This window comes from Natator depressus, chromosome 8 (assembly GCF_965152275.1).
Source record: "Natator depressus isolate rNatDep1 chromosome 8, rNatDep2.hap1, whole genome shotgun sequence".
NCBI lineage: Eukaryota > Metazoa > Chordata > Testudines > Cheloniidae > Natator > Natator depressus.
In genome coordinates this window covers 15705066-15722272 of record NC_134241.1, presented here as the reverse complement: position 1 = coordinate 15722272, position 17207 = coordinate 15705066, and the positions used below count along the sequence as shown (strand labels likewise).

The following is a 17207-nucleotide window of genomic DNA, read 5'->3' as shown; positions in this document are numbered from 1 at the left end:
GTAGACTTGAGCAGATGTTCTTATCTTTTTACACTCTGCTCACAATTTGAGGGGTCTTTGCAACAGTACAGGATAGAGACATAATTTAATTTTAAATAAAAAGTTAGATTCTGGAGCTTAAGATAACATTTACTGAAAAATACTATTGCGCTGGACTGCTACCACTGGAACATTGGAGGGGCACCTGTTGCTTTATTTATTTTTAAATGAAGAAATAAATATCGGATCATACTCATTGGCGGAGGTCTTAATCTCACTGACATGAAGTCAAAGGCCCGGAACTCTGCTTCAATATAGTTTAAAAATAAACAAACAAAAAGCAGGACTAGTGACTGTTTAAAATGTAAGACCTTATGCAGTAAGGAAGAGGACTCTGAAAGAGCCTCTTCTTGCAATCTGTATTAGGAGGACACACTACTGGTAAATCCACACAAAGTGTAAATGTTGAGCCTAAGTACAAATGCTATGTATGTCTGTTTAAAAAAACCCTTGTAGCCATATAACCAACCTTACCATGAATGCGAAGGAAGAAAAGAAAATTCAGGATACATACAGACAACCATAATTGTTGGGTTGTGAGGGGGGGATTTTTATGAACTGGAACAGAGATTGAATCCTCCCCTGGGATACTGAGCAGTAGTAAAGATGCTTCAGAGCCTTCACATTGCAGTAACCACTGTGGCTAATGTGCTCCTTTTAATTATAAGTTAGCTGTTTTGTTTATGCCAGACTAGTGCAGAAGCTCCTGCAGGCCACAGTTACCTTCTGTGCAGGGGGTGTAGACCTAACCACCTAATGTCTAAATAAAGACTGCTGTTTTAAAGTACTGTAATTAGCTGGCTAGTATGTATCTGCACTTTTGTTCCCTGTTGGGTGGAATCAGACGTGCACAGCTGTGTGCCTACCTCCCAACCGTGTTTGTCCTTTAGCTCAAGGAATAGGGGGCCTGTGCTTTTGCAGCAGGAGAAATGAATTCTATCTCTCCTGGTGCCATAAAATTCTGAGTCGCCCTGACGTCCAGAGTAGCAACAATTGTGTGAAATTCTAGATGGATTTGTTTTAATATGCATGAAATAAAATGTTACAGGAACAAAACATTTCATTAGCTGAATTGGGGGGAAAAAAAGAAATACAGAAAAACACCTTTAAAACAGATTACACAAAGGAATATGGTAGTCCAAGAGCAGCATTTTTACAGCAAATACTCAAATCAGCACTGGTAATTCATGCATTGATGATGATTGATTGGCTTTTTCTAGTGCCTTTCATGAGAGGATCTTAACATGGTTTACAAACATAGTGTGATTAACGGTCCCAATAAGAAGAAGGTCCATCCTTTTCTGTGCGTTCTACAATGTAACATTCTAAGTATAAATATTTAAACAGTAGGACCTCATCTGAGTAGTACACAGCTGTATAAAATCAGAAAGCAGTTGTAGATGGGTCAGGATTACAAGGACGGAATTACTAAATGAAGAAAAAAAGCCTCTCTTTAAATCTGATGCTTACAGTCTTTCAAAGGGACAGATGCTCAGATGCTAAAGTGATTTGTGTACCTAGATTATGCTGCTGCCATGAATTCACTCAATGTCTGAACTGGCAAGTATAGTAATAATGCTATAAGCAACACCCTGTGAACATATGCCAAAAATAAGTTTAATATTATATTTGAGATTTTAAATGGAAAGAAGTTCAGAGCAGAGGCTATCTTAATGACTTTTCTCTTGTGCCATATGCCTCCTAGATGAAATTCATCCTGGGTTGGCAGACCTGAATTACTCCTGCACATGTGGGTATGGAAACTGAGTATGAATGGTGAGGATGGTGAAGGGGATGGGAGTTTTGGATCCATGTTTTCACTGATGTGTTAAATGACTGCTTCACCCAGTTCTTGACCCACAGAACCTAGTTGACAACTGGTCCACATCAAGACTAGAAAGTCTCATTGGAGAAGCCAAAACTTGAATGCAACAGGGACAATGACCTACCTTCTCACCTCTATATATGATACTTTCAGTGGTACTACAGGTTTCCTCCAGGTGGGTAGAGTGTGTGTGAGAGAGGTTGTGCTGTCATTGCCTGTGTTGTGCATGTTTTGTAGCTAGAGGACTTCATGCTTGAGGGTTGTAAATCAGCACTTTTCACCACCTGGTGAAACAATACTAGTTAGAACAAGGTGAATATATAGTCTGAAGGATGAACACAAATACACAACCATCTGCTACCTGACACCATATTTCACTGACATGCTGTCATCCTTTTATTACCTCAGACAGAATTCAGTACTCCTTTAGTAGCATGATAATCTGTACAAATGTTGGAAACGTGAAAAGACAGTATTTTGGGGGGTTAATCTCAAATGCATCTTCCTAGAAAACACTGTCAAGGTTCCTACTTCTCTTGTCTCGGATAACATAAGTAGATAATGAGCTGGTCCTCTAGTGACTTTTAGTTAAAGCATTTTGAGATCTGTTAATCTTATTTTGAAGTTAAATTTGTTCATATGTAAGTATGGAAAAGGAGTCTAAAACTATATGTAAACTTTTGACAAATAATGGGGGGAGTCCTTCCTTCAAACTATTAACTACAGTTTTGGGAATTAATTATTGCATAAAGATCAAAGGAAGAAACCAAAGAAAGGAACAGCTGATATACTTGTCACAAGTTATCTTTCAGCCACATGTGTATCTCAAGTCTAATCTCAGGCATCAGACCAGGAAATACATCTCACAGATGTTGACAAATTCCTAATGTCCTGTTAACTTTTCAGTTTAACATTGCCATCTATTCACTGCCCAAAAACTTCACTAAAGTAGAGTCAAGGTTGACTAGCACTGCTTCCTCCTCTTCTATAATATCAAGTTCACTTATCCTTAAACCACTAAAATCCACTAAATATAGAGAGATGTATGCATCGGCCCTGCCCTTAACCTTAACTGTGTCCCATTGAGTGATGCCCCAACCTTCCCTGACTGATGTAACACCATATGCTTACAGAGGCTATATAGTTCTGTGATGTTGCAGCACATAGGTAGAGTAGGAAAAACTGTCAGACTGTCCTAATGAAAGCAGGAGTTGCATTTAGGGTGGTATGTATGAATGGCAGCTATGTACAGTATCTGTCCTGTCCTTGATCACTTCATCCACTCTGCACAAACCACTGCCAGCTGTTACCAACCCTAACGATTCCCCTCTGGAACATCACCTGCCGTCTGACCCCTGCATTAGTCAGTACAGAACATATAGTTGACGGAGAGGATGCAATTGTGGGGGATACACCCCATAAAATGACCAGTTTATTTAGTGCTTACAGCAGGGCAGCCCTGGCTGAAATATAGAGGCAACCAGTGGTGGCTCTTACCAGTGCCAGGAGTAGAGTTCAGGGTGCGGGGCAGTGCGTTCTGCCATTCTGCATCGCCTGGCATCTGATGGAGAGGGGCACTAAGTGTTCTGGATGGGCAGCAGCCAAGCCTGGACATAAGGTGACCAGATAGCAAGTGTGAAAAATCGGGACAGAGGGTGGGAGCCAACAGGTGCTTATGTAAGAAAAAGCTCCAAAAAGTGGGACTGTCCCAATAAAATCGGGACATCTGGTCACCCTACCTGGACAGCCTCAAATGTTTAGGTGCTGAATGCTGGTAACTGCACCTGAGGGCTGCAGCACGTCAAGCAGGCACCTCTTCTCCGGCAGGGGGAGCCTAAGCTCCTCCCCTTCGCTCTGCCCCTATCACGTGGCGGGATCCGGCGCCTTCCCCTGAGGAGGCGGGGCTTGTCTCTGTTGCCTTCGCCCGGGTCACGTGCCGGGTTCCCCAGGCCGTGCCTGGGGGTCACGTGGCCGGCGGCGGGGGCTGTGCGAGCGCGATGTCTGCTGGGTAATCCGAATGCCCGGCTGCGGGAGGAGCTGGGCCGGAGTCACTGTTCTGAGGAGCCAGCCAGCGGGACCCGACCCTGCCGGGCCGCACCGGCACCCAGCCGCACGCCCAGCCCAGCCCGCAATGGAGTGGCGGGATCCCCGGGGAGCCGCCGCCGCCGCCCCCGCCCCCCACCGCCTGTGACCCGCTCCCGGAGCTCCCCCGCCCCTCTGGGTCCTGCCTTCCCTCCCCCCGGGGCCCGAGCCCGCTCCTTGGGCCTGGTCTTTGTGCCCGGCTCCGGGCCCTGCCCTCCCCGCTCCCGTCCCCCGGGGCCTGGCTCCCCTTCTCCCCCTGGCTGTCGCTGACTCAGTGGCGGCTCCTCAGTCCCCTTTGGGCCTCCTCGTCTCCCGCCCGACGGGCCGGTGGCGGCAGCCGGGAAATGGTCCGGGCCTAGCGGAGCAGCGAACGGAGGTAAGGGGAGGGGGGCGGTGCGGGGCCGCTCCGGCTCGGTCTCGCTCCCTGGGGCTGGAGGTGGAGGCTCCCGGGTGTTCGTCTGGACAAGGGCCGTTCCCTGGTGGTGGGCTGTGTCCTCTTCCTCCTTCCTCGGGAGGTACCCGGGCTTGGGCGCAGGGAGGGGGGACATCTGCCTCCCCTCCGGCCCCGAGCATGGGCTGGGTAAGAGTGCCCCGGAATTCCCTGAGGGGCCATGGCGTCTCGGGGGCGGGAAAGATCCAGCTCCCCGTATCTGTCCTCGCTTATTCTTTATCCTTTTCCCCGCCCCCGCCTTTTCCAACTATCTTCTCTCTCCCCCCGGGCTTGAAACTCTTTCTGCTGCCCCTTCAGTATTAGTAACCTCTCCCTCCTGGACCGTGCCTCGGCGCCTCCTCTTGGTCTCTTTGTAAACTTCCACCCACTCCCTGCCTTCCCCACTCTCCGTCCCCTGCAGCTCTGGATGGCTTCTTTCATGTCAGATGTGACCTGCTAAAAGAGGCATCAGCCTCTATCCCTAGATTAATACATGGAGATGAGCAATCCCCCCCCCCCAAACACTCACGGGTGGGTGGATGTGTATCCATACACATAATCTCTACTGAGATGTGCTGGCATTCCCTCTTTTCGAGAAAATAAAACTTGCATGGCTCTTGGTAAATGTGGTTATAGGTTGTTAGGTTTTTCTTGGTGGTGGTTTTGCTAATGAGGCCGCCTCCTCTTCCTCTCCTAGCTGTTAGATTTAATCCTCCAGTAATTGACGTCAGTGCTTTGTTCCTTGCACTTTGCTGTGTGTTTTAGGCACTGAGAGCAGTTCTAGGGATGGATCAGGCAGAGGAGTGGTGGGGAGGCCTAGTCTGTGGTTTCGTTCATGTTAAGCAGTTTTTGTGTGTGTGGTAATGGGTGGGGTAGGAGGAAGTCAGAGTTTCTGGCTTATTGCTGAGCCACAGTCAAATCTTCCTTCTGAACCAGTAGGTGATGTTTGTTGTTCAAAGCCACTTGGTGATAATTGAATTGCCCTTTGGGTAAACAGGGTACAACAACTTAAACAATATGCCTTTAAGTCAGGGCAGTATTATTCCTTTTCTGTTAACAAAATGTTTTAATAACTAACACAAATGGTTACATTTTCAGTTCCTATATTCGTTCATTTATAGGAATGAAAAGATGACTAATTTTAACATACAGTTTTGAGCCAATATACTAAATTTAAGGGTAATAAAGTAGCAGTGCTTCATATCCAGTCCAAAATAACTGAATACACTGTGTGTTCTTAAGATCTATTGGTTAGTTAGGTGTTAGACGCAAGAAGTATGGGACCTTTAAATTTCCTAGGCTCACCTCCTTTGTTAACTACTGTATCTTTCAGTCTCTTGGTTTATTATGAAAATATCTGACTGAAACATTCACATGATGATGTGCATTGTGTTGCTTCCATCATGTCAGTTAAACCTCCTGTTTACCTCAGTAGGAGCCGATCAGGCCCTTATTCAGCATGTTAGTCTTTGAAGTGAAATAGGTTTGTCCAAATTTCCAGTTCTGTTTTTTAATTTATATTTTCTCCTCTAGTAGTTGAACTCCTCCCCACTATGGATGAGTTCTCCAGTTTTCTCCCTCTAATGTTTCTGAACAGTAATGGAGTGCCAGCCCAGAGGAGTTATTGTGAAATAGGGCGTAGTCAAGTGAATTGATGGAGTTAACTGCCTGATTTGTCACCTTATAGACTTTTCTCCAGTGAGAAACATTTTTTTTTTAAAGTCATGATGCTGCCATGGGTGCTATATATTGAACCCTGCTGGTGTCTAACAGTATACTATTATTTTTGTGGGTGGCCAACTTTCAGCATATTATTTTAACTGGGATCTGTGGAATGACTTGTATAATAATACTGCTTCATTTGACTTTCGTTCTTGCTATTGATGCATTTTATTACCCTATTAGGCTTTAAATATATCAACACTTTTTAATATTAGGATTCCTTTTCTGGTCACTGTGCAACATGCCTGTAACATTTAACATAGAAGTGCAAATTCTTTGTTACTGCTTATTTTGAATAGTTACGACCAGTCTTAAAAGGATAGTCAATGTCCAATCTAGAATTAAAAGTAGCATTTCAGATGCTGTTAGTGTCCCTCAATCCTTTTGCCAGTTTAGTTTAGTCACTTTGTTCTATATCTTAAAAGATTGCAACAGGGAATCTGACTGTAAAGGGGAAACAGTGTAACTGACTACAGAGTGCTGTTAGATGTACAAAATAAAGTGCAATTTTTTGAGTACTGTATTTTCCTTGAATTCTTTTCCGGTCACAGTGATCTTAGATCAATAGTTAGTAGAACTTCAGACAATTTTTTTTTAAAGGTACACTATTAGTATTTTATATTTGTCTTGGCACAGTTACTTTCAAGATCCAGATATTTCTGCTTCTAAATGTATATCCTCAGACTGTGGTAAATGACTTAAACAGCATTTTGTAAACTGTCTGACAAATATGGAACAGAAATTTTATTTAAAAAAAAAAATCCACGGAACCAGAACAGTCATAAATCATAGTCGATGAAATAGCTGAATGATGAGGAAAATCTTGCTACGTTTTGGAGCTACTTAAGTCATAATATTTGCTTTATTCAAATGTTTGTAAATAACAATGTTGCAGTGGAAGTCTCTAAACTTCTTGAATGGTTAAACATTAGCAAGTGTTGTATTACTTTTAGTTCTTTTTTTTCTCTGACTAGTGGCTGCTTGCCAGGGTGCTCTGGCTTTCTTCTAGAGCTGTAGTTGCTCTTTCTTGACTATATCAGAGGTGATCAGTGACATGTGGCCTGCAGCTTAGGGACTGAAGCAATGATTCCCAACACTTCTGTGTTAGTTTGGATGGCAGCTCCCCTGTCACCACATTGTCTTGTGCCATGGCTCCAGAACGGTTGCCACAATCTTCCCCCAACATCCCTTTCCGCCCTTTTCTTGCTTGTCATCTTTTTTTCTGTTTGTTTCTTGCATTAACTTTGGTTTGCTACTCTTCTCCTCCCCATTGTTTCAGCTCAACAGAAGGCTCCATGCTGCTCATGGTGGGTGCAGAAGTATCAACTGGTGACACCCATGATTGAACTTGAGTGTTGTGAGCAGAGACATGAGTGTTGTGAGCAGAGGGTGACCATTAGGTAGCTGCCTGAGCTGGCCAGCAGATATATATGAGCTGTTCCTGCTGCTGCCTGTATTGAGACAAAACATGGAGGGAATGTGGGTGCCTTTCAAGAAGCCACCTGTGACAGCAGAAGGTGGTTTGCATGAGGGAGAGAAGGGTGGATCTTAAGTCATGTCGCTTTCCTGGCCATGCTGTTTTGCCAGCCTCCCATCAGGACTAGTTGAATGTGCCAGATGGAGAAAAACTGGTTGAAGGATATGGGAAAAGTCTTCAGATTTGTTATTGTCAGATTTCTTGTCCTTCCTACAGTAACAGCTCTCAGCCACCTAATTTCAGACTGTTGTTTGTTGTTCATGTGGATTTGTTTCAGAAGTATAGTCCTATCTGGTGCAGGAATATGTGCTTGCAACTATCCTCAACATAAACACAAAAATATCTTTAGTATACTAGTCTTTTGTTTCGTTAGATGTAAATGCCACTTTTGTAGCTTATATCAGAAGGATACCAATTTGGATGTTGTCATGGCTATAAAGAATAAAATGTTCCTGAGTTGAAATGCAGAGGCATGTGATTGTGTAAGTATATTTGTGAAGACAAATTAACCATTTTATTGTCTTACAATGCCCTAAATTAAATTCTTCACTGATAGAAGTGTATAAAATACACTGATTTAATTGATAACTATATTAAAAAAGAAGTCTTGGATCACAAAATCATGGAGCTAGAGATGGAAAGAAATTGTCTGGTCCATTCTCTTCCTACGCAGGATTTTTCCTATTATGCAGTTACCAAAGTCCTGTCCAGTTCCTCTTAAATAGGCTACACAATTCCACAGACTAATGATTCTCCCTGTCAGGAAGCTTCTCTCCCCTTCCCCCCCCAAATTGCTGAAGTATTCAGCCTGAATTATTCCTTATTTTCCTTTATTACTGCTATATCCCTTGTACTATATGCTTTCTCGCCTCCTTCAGAGCTTGTCTTTGGGCATGTTTCATGGGGCACACTCGCTGCTAGAGCACTGTTTCATGGTATGCTTTAATTGCTATATATTGTAATTGTAACCACTAACCTTTTTGGCAAAGGTTTCTTTATTTTATTTTGTCTTAATAAGCAATGTTTGTTTTTCAGAATGGCCTTTTGTAAAAAATGGGTATTTTTTTCTCTCTCAGTATTATGGCACAATATTTGGCTGCTTTTTTAAAGCTAGTGAAAATAAGTGGTGGTGAATTTGGGATATCTTCCTTAATCTCTATTTTTAAGTAATATACCTTAGTTCTAGGCATTATAACAACTAGATCTTATCACTAGTCATGTGTGCACTTAATTCTGTATGGTATCTATTTAAGGTAGGACAAATAATTGTGTAACACTTTTAAAATGGATTAAATATACTTAAAAGCTACTACTCTTTAGAGGAAAAAAAGTATTTTCCTTAACTCTTCTTGATTTTGAGTTTTCAAGATTTGACAGAAGTGACATCTAAATTTTCATGTTTGTCATACCTTCTTTAAAAGTCTCTGTTTTAGGAACTAGAATATGAAGTATAGTACCTGTCTCAAGTCTTGTTAGTTTGGAATTATTAGGCAAGTATATGTATTTTTTAAAGGAGGAATGTATCATATCATTGAATAACTTCAGTACAAGTAATGAGGTCTTTTATTGATCTGGAAAGCTTTCATTAGGGGAAAATGGGGGGAGTCATTCACACACCTACACCCAATGTGAAATTGTACGGCACTGGAAACTTTTTACACAAACAGAATTTTGGTAGTCCATCCAAAGATGAGTATTCTGAAACTTGCTGCACAAGTTGTTAAACTCTTGTCTCTTCTTTCTCCCTTTGTCTTCCTCTCTTCCTTAAATCCTCTTGGTTTTCCTGCTTAGGTGGAGAGAGTACTTCAGAGATCAGGATTATGATAAATTAAAATATGACTAGGGAAGGAATATGATGGAAGAACTGGTAGATGTTAAGGGCCATGTGATTCAAAAGTACAAGCCAACGGTTAAATCTGGGTAGGATGATGAATTGCCTTACCCTTCTAGTCCAGGGGTTCTCAAACTTCTTTTCAGCCCGACCCCCTTCTGATAACAAAAATTACTACACAACCCCAGGAGCAGGGACTGAAGCCTGAGCTCGCCGACCTGAGCCCCACTCCCCTGGCGGGGGGTCCAAAGCCAAAGCTCAAGGACTTCAGCCTCAGGTGGGGGGCCTGTAACCTGGGCTGTAACCCTTGGGCTTCGGCTTTGGCCCCAGACTGTAGCAAGTGTAATGCCAGCCCTGGCAACCCATTAAAACAGGGTCCTGACCCACTTTGAGGTCCAACCCACAGTTTGAGAACCGCTGTTCTAGACAGATCTCATTGTTTTTTATTACCAAGTACAGCACTTAGATACAATGGTAGTAGATACAGTGAAATGCCTATATATAAATAAAACCCTAAAACAACTCCCCTAATAGAAGCCAGTATAAATAATGTCTTGAGTGGTCGTCCTCCAACGGAAAACCTGGAAATAATATAGGCTGCCGTATATCAGGAAATACTTGTGTAAAATTTGTTTACCATTACATCGAGTGTGTTTTATCAGCCATGTTAAGGGTTGCATAATTAAAATAAAAATTGTCAGGAAATGCAAGAGTCCAAACATGGAAAGTTCAGCCCAAAAGGCTGTCATGTATTTTCTGAGGAAACTGAGCTTGTAAAAATGTGGGGGAGAGGGATTTCATGGAAATTGTTTTACATAATTACAGCAGATACTAGCATGCTCCAGCCTTAACGAAACAAATAGCATTTAATGTAATGCTAGTGGCTCTGATTGGTTGGCAAATTAAAAAAACAGTTGCCTGTGAATTGTTTTCTTCTTGTCAATTTAAAGGGCCTTGCAATTTAGCACGTAGTGGAAAGCTAGTATGTTTATCCTGCCCTCAGACTTCGTAACATAGGTTTGTTGGTATGAATTAAGGAAATGATTTGGTCACTGAGGTCATAGATTCTGTGACTTCTTTGGCTCGGGCTTCAGACCCCCGCAGCAGGGCTTGGGCTTCAGTCGTGCCCTGACCAAACCCTGTTTTTTGTACATTTTTACCATGACTGCTCCATGCATTTTGACTAATTTTACAATGACAAAATTGTATCCATAGTATGGATGTACCAGTAGAGCTGTCCTGATTAACCCCCACTGGAGGCGCAGCTCCATGGGTGTAAACCAGTTCCTCAAGTGGCATAAAATAAGCTATAGTGGCAAAAGGACATTTTTGCTGGTATAACTGTGTCTACACTAGGGCTTTTGCTGCAGAGCTTTGCTGGTTTGGAGTGGAGGAGGGGGCAAATCATCCTAACAAGATATGGCCATGTATGTAAAACTTACTTATGTAGACCAGGCCTTAGCATCAACTTGTATATTCGAGAAATTAAACCGAGACATAAAGGTTCCCAACATAGGTACAAGCTGCTACATCACTGTTGGCCCTCTCTTTCCACTTTGTGTCTTAGTTCAGTGCTCGCCATGGTTGCACAGGCTAAGTACTTCAGTAATTGCACTTATCAGTTCCGAGCTATTTTAATACTCTTAAAAGGAAGGCTGTGCATACTACTTTGTCCAAATCTCTTGGGCCAAAAAAATTGACTTGGTCTTTATAGGTGTATCAGACAAGTGTGGAATTTGTATTTAGATCAAGTTTCTCTTATTTATTTTAGATATCTGTGAGAACAAGATTAAAGCATATAACAACAAAGCAAGTAAACATATAAAGGTTTCAAAGCATAAGACTGTTTTGTAACATACACTTATTCTTTAATTAGAAACTACAGAAAGGAAATGTCTGCTCTTGTCTTTGCCCTATCAAATCTGATAAACTAAACAGAAAATTGATAGCTTATATCATTTGTAGAACCCCTTTGATTCACTTCCTTATGACTCTTCTTTCTAGGGTTCCAAATGTTAAGTTGCGCCTCAGCCACATTGCTGGAATAACTTTGTAAACACTTATTAAAAATATTGATTTAACAGGGCAGAAAATAAGTGTAGATAGCGAGTAAAGAAAAAGGATAAAAAGGCAGTTCCTAGATCAGTGAATTCTTAGCCTATAATATCAATACCAGGTATATTTAATTAGAAAAAATACCAGTAACGCTTCACTTATACACACCCCTACTCAGTACTCTACTGGAAATACATTTTACCAGTGGAGAGTTTTAATAATCACTTAGTCCTAAGTGTAAATCAGCTTTTCATTAGCAAGCTGCTCAGAAAGGATTTTTCTTTTTTCCCTTTCTTGCAATATTTTTCTTAATTTAAAAAAAAATTGCATTCTTTTGGCTTAATGACACAGGGTCTTTTACTCAATCAGCATTTATCAATAGCCATTTTTACAGGGTTTTTCTCACTTACCTATTTGCCCAAACAACTTTATTTTGTTTGTTTAGGGGCAGATCATGCTCTTAATGCCCTACGTGCCTGCAGATGAGATGAGTGCAGTGGAATAAGTGTTTGTTTTGGGTGTAGGGGTGTGTGGGATAGGAGGAGAATGTATGCCTGGAATGGATTTTGGAACACAGTACCTATATAGTTCTAGGCTATCATAGCTTTGTGTGTACAGTAGCTATTAATGGGACTCCAGTCCTGATCAGGAGCCTCCGAGTGATGCCACAATACACAAGATAAAATAACTGTAGGATAATGTATGGAAGCTGGGTGGTGCCATGAATTATTCCTTAGACCAGGGGTCGTCAACCTGCGGCACGCGAGCTGATTTTTAGTGGCACTTTGCTGCCAGCCAGGGTCCCGGCCGCTGGCCCTGCTCATCCCGCTACTGGCCTGGATGGATAGAAGGCCGGGCTGGCAGCGGGCTGAGCGGGGCTGGCAGACGGAACCTCGGGCTGGCAGTGGCTCAGTGCACTGCCCATCTGGGGTTCTGTCTACCGCGCAGGCTGTCAGTCTGAGGTTCTGTCCGCCGGCCCCTGCCAGCCGGGGTCCCGACCCCGCTCAGCCCGCTGCTGGCCCCGGGTTCCGTCTATCCAGGCTGGCAGCAGGATGAGCGGGGCCGGCAGCTGGGACCCCAGACCAGCAGCGCGGGCGGTGTGCTGAGCCGCTCAGCCCGCTGCCGGTCCGGGGTTCCGTCAGGGGGCCCCTGTAAATGTAAAATTTATTACTGGCACACGAAACCTTAAATTAATGAAGACTTGGCACGCCACTTCTCAAAAGTTGCTGACCCCTGATTTAGGCTGTAAACACTTTGGGGCAGGGACCATCTTTTTGGTCTATTTACATGATACCTAGCAGAATGCAGTCTTCCTGGCCCATGAATTGGGATCTTAGGTGCTATGGTAATAGAAATAATAATTGACTTAAGACTTAATAAAAGCTGATAGGAATTTGGTGCCTAACTCTATTAGGCTCCTCTGAAAATTCTAGTCTAAATATTCACCTCTAGAAGGTAAAGGTAACATGAACATTATTTCACCTCACTTTAGCCAGCTCTCTAGTGGGATGTTATCCACTGAGAAAACCTACCACTTACCTGACTTTCCAAACACCATTTTCACTATGCTATTAAACACAAATTTTAAAGTTATGGAATGGTCAGCTGTTGAATATTTATGCAGTACAAAACCAATATTTCAATAAAACTCCACAAACCTTACTAAAAATCTAATTTAACCAAAAACAAGAACTTGCCATTCACTTGTATTTCATCTCCTCATACCTGCATGCTACATGAGTTTCAGAATTGTAATTCTTACTCCTGGGGGAATTCCGCACCAAAAAAATGAAAAATTCTGTGCACAATATTTCAAAATACTGCATATTTTATTTGTAAAAATAACACTATATAATCATGCCAGTTTCAATTATTTGGTAATTTATTTCAAATTATGTCTGTAACCATACAGACAACAAAAAAAGATTCCCCCAGGAGTAGAGAGTTGAAGTAAGCCCTAGTGCAACCCAGTTCCTGTTTCTCTGCCCCCTCCTGGCCCAGACATCTGCACCCTCCCCTTCCAGAGCCCAGCTGGTCCCCTCCCTGGCCCAGACACCTGCAACCCTTTACCCCCTCCCCCCCAACAGAGCCCAGCCAGTCCCCTCCCTGGTCCAGACACCTGCAAACCCCCCCCAACAGAGCCCAGCTATGGGGTGCACCTCCAGCCCAGACACTCGCAACTATCCCTGCCCCTGAGCCCAGGGATCTAGAGCAGCAGTTCTCAAACTTTAGCAACCCTAAGCCCCCCATTTTGATTTAAAATTTTTCACGGATCCCCAAGCCCCCTGCTCAGCTCTAGGCCCTGTCCCCACTCCATCCCTTCCTCCAAGGCCCCATCCCTGCCCCTCCTCTTCCCCCCCTTCCCTCCCTCGAGTGCGCCCCACTCCTCCCCTTCCCTCCCAGCGCCTCCTTCATGCCAGGGAACCGAGGGTACTCCGCCGGCGCCTCTGATCAACTCCTCCCTTCCTCAGCTCTGCATTTTGTGCAGGTCACCTCCTTCCTTCAGGAAGTGCTGGGAACTACAGCTGCCTGGAACTCTGCAGCTCCTCCTCACCCAATAGTGTCCTGTGAGCTGGGGAGCTGGGCTCTGCTGGGTCCAGCAGCCCCTATGGCGGCCAGTAGCTCTGCAGCACCAATTCTGCAGGGGGAAAAAAGAAATTATGCACAGAACATTAATTCTGCACAAATTTTGCATTGTGTAGTGGTGAAGAATTCCCCCAGGAGTAAATAATTCTATCTGCTGCAGTATCTAAGAATACAGTGAGTCAGGAGCAGAATGGTATGATTGGCACTCTGCTTAGGAGTGGCCCATCACTAAAATAGTTAGTGTGTGTCGAGTCAGGGCCAAAGGGGTGTGGGTGTGTTTCAACAGTGTGGGTCTTTCCCACATAGTGTCAGCCTGAAGTCTTTTTCCTAGGGTAGCTTGAAGCTTAGAACATTGCCTTTCTAAAAGTTCAAACAGTATTAGGTGCCACTGGAGGTTGAGTACAGTGTTTTTCTTTGGGTTCCTGTCCACATATATCAATATAACTTAGGCTGAGTACTTGAGGAGCTTCCAGTAAATAGCTGAGTGCTGCCCCCATTTTGCTTTTTGTAGTATTCTGAAATTTCACAGGATGAGAAGGATTTCTTGGCATGTATTTTCTATAATATTTTAAAGCAGTTTTAATCAAAATCTTATTTTTGAAGCTTTGGCAGGTTCTGTCTTACAGTAAACTGATAATTGGTGAATCTTTATATGTGAGCGCAATCTGGTATATTTACTCAGTGTCAATGTTACTTTAAATAATTAAAAATTCAACTGAACTTTACTCAGATGTCAACTTCAAGTTTAGCTTGTGTTTTTTAACTTGATTGATTCCAGAAAAAGTTCTTCTTGTCTTTGTTTTTAGTGTATGTTTTCTGTAGGACACATTAAAAAGTAATTTAAGATGAACAAAATTTAATGAAACAAGCATTACACAACTCTACCCTATTAATAACAAATTAAGCATTTCAAGATGGGTTACGTTCGTGTTCTTGTGAGTTTATAGATCCCGAAGTTCTTAAAACTGTCAAGTTTATTTTGCCAGAGCTAAAACAAGTTAAGAGCAAATAGTCAAAAGCAGCTGTGTTCAGTGGCTTCAGTAGTTTGTCAAATGTAAGTTCATCTTTCAGCAAGGCTTTAGGGGAAATTACATGACTTCAATGAAGATCTTTACAAAATACTATAACACAAAAGGCTCTGTCCACAAAAATAAGTCAGACAAACTTTAGATTATATTGTTTGGTAAAAATTCACAACAGGACCATTAAAGGTAAAATTTGAGTGCTATATAACGGGTAATCAGACATTTTAAAATCATCTGTTTAATGAGGAGCCAGTATAATCTCTAAATTATTACAATATGTTATTGCGATAGAATGTCCCAGGACAGCAGTTTCTAATTGTGACACAAACCAATTAGAGTCAATAGCAGACTGCAGTATGAAGCATCTTTTGGGCAAAAGTCAGGGAAGGAAAATGTGCATATCAGGGTGGTAGTTTGTGCTCAACGAAAGAGTTAGGGTGGGATACTGTTGATGTAGAGTTTTTGCGTGAAGTTAGTGGACTACTGACTGAGAAGTTGGAAGCCAGAGAATGGGTTGATGATCTTCATAGCTGAATCATATTAGTGATCTGGAGAGATGATTGATATACATTGCAAAAGCTGTATATTTTATGGATAGCTCCGTTGCTATTCTAGGTGGGAAGATAGAATCTCAGACGCAAGGAATATGTAATAGCTTTTAGAGCAGCATGAGATACAACCTCCATGTTTATTGCTGCTTAGACATAATGATTGAATTATGAAGAATATGGTTTTCATTTTACAGTCTTATCCAGGAGGTTTGTGTAAAAGATCATGATGTTAACAGCTTACACTAAGAGATGGATTATATTCAACAATCTGAGCTATCAGCGTTGGATTGTAAATGGTGAGGGAAGATACGGCATCAGAAGGGATAAATTAGAATTCAGTCATAAAACTTTTTAAAATAAAGGCTTGGAGGAGGGAGTGTGTGGGAGATAAGGGAATGCCTGACCTCTCAAATGGAGGTAAAAGGGCAGGAAACCAAGAAGGGGGTGGAGGGGAGTGCTGGCTAATGCAGCACAAGTTCTCTATCTGTTATGGAACCTGTCACACCTGCTTACTGAAAAGGATTTATATAGCTAAATGAATATTTACTAACATTTCTAACAAATGTTGTGAGGTAAGTACCTGTCATTGTTCTAAATATTTGATACTGAATAGTGTTAGTGTCTCTATGGCTGCTGCAGTTCTATTGCTGTTTCATAGCAATCTGCTGACAAAACTTGTGACCAAGTGATGTTTAGCATTAATGATTATGGTAGAAAGTTTTAACCTTTAATTCTTTCTAATGGCATAGAATCATAGAATATCAGGGTTGGAAGGGACCCCAGAAGGTCATCTAGTCCAACCCCCCGCTCGAAGCAGGACCAATTCCCAGTTAAATCATCCCAGCCAGGGCTTTGTCAAGCCTGACCTTAAAAACCTCTAAGGAAGGAGATTCCACCACCTCCCTAGGCAACGCATTCCAGTGTTTCACCACCCTCCTAGTGAAAAAGTTTTTCCTAATATCCAATCTAAACCTCCCCCATTGCAACTTGAGACCATTACTCCTCGTTCTGTCATCTGCTACCATTGAGAACAGTCTAGAGCCATCCTCTTTGGAACCCCCTTTCAGGTAGTTGAAAGCAGCTATCAAATCCCCCCTCATTCTTCTCTTCTGCAGACTAAACAATCCCAGCTCCCTCAGCCTCTCTTCATAAGTCATGTGCTCTAGACCCCTAATCATTTTTGTTGCCCTTCGCTGGACTCTCTCCAATTTATCTACATCCTTCTTGTAGTGTGGGGCCCAAAACTGGACACAGTACTCCAGATGAGGCCTCACCAATGTCGAATAGAGGGGAACGATCACGTCCCTCGATCTGCTCGCTATGCCCCTACTTATACATCCCAAAATGCCATTGGCCTTCTTGGCAACAAGGGCACACTGTTGACTCATATCCAGCTTCTCGTCCACTGTCACCCCTAGGTCCTTTTCCGCAGAACTGCTGCCTAGCCATTCGGTCCCTAGTCTGTAGCGGTGCATTGGATTCTTCCATCCTAAGTGTAGGACCCTGCACTTATCCTTATTGAACCTCATCAGATTTCTTTTGGCCCAATCCTCCAATTTGTCTAGGTCCTTCTGTATCCTATCC

The 17207-nt window shown here is 42.8% G+C and overlaps 1 protein-coding gene across 3 annotated transcripts in view; it reads left to right on the top strand.

Annotated features, from left to right (window-relative positions):
- Positions 1-4166: 4166 nt before the first annotated feature.
- The window catches only part of AFF4 (ALF transcription elongation factor 4), a 75133-nt gene continuing 62092 nt past the window's right edge, over positions 4167-17207 (top strand). For all 3 annotated transcript variants that reach the window (XM_074960502.1, XM_074960503.1, XM_074960501.1), the window contains exon 1: positions 4167-4322. The gene's annotated coding sequence lies outside the window, so the exon portion shown is untranslated. The remainder of the gene's footprint in view (positions 4323-17207) is intronic.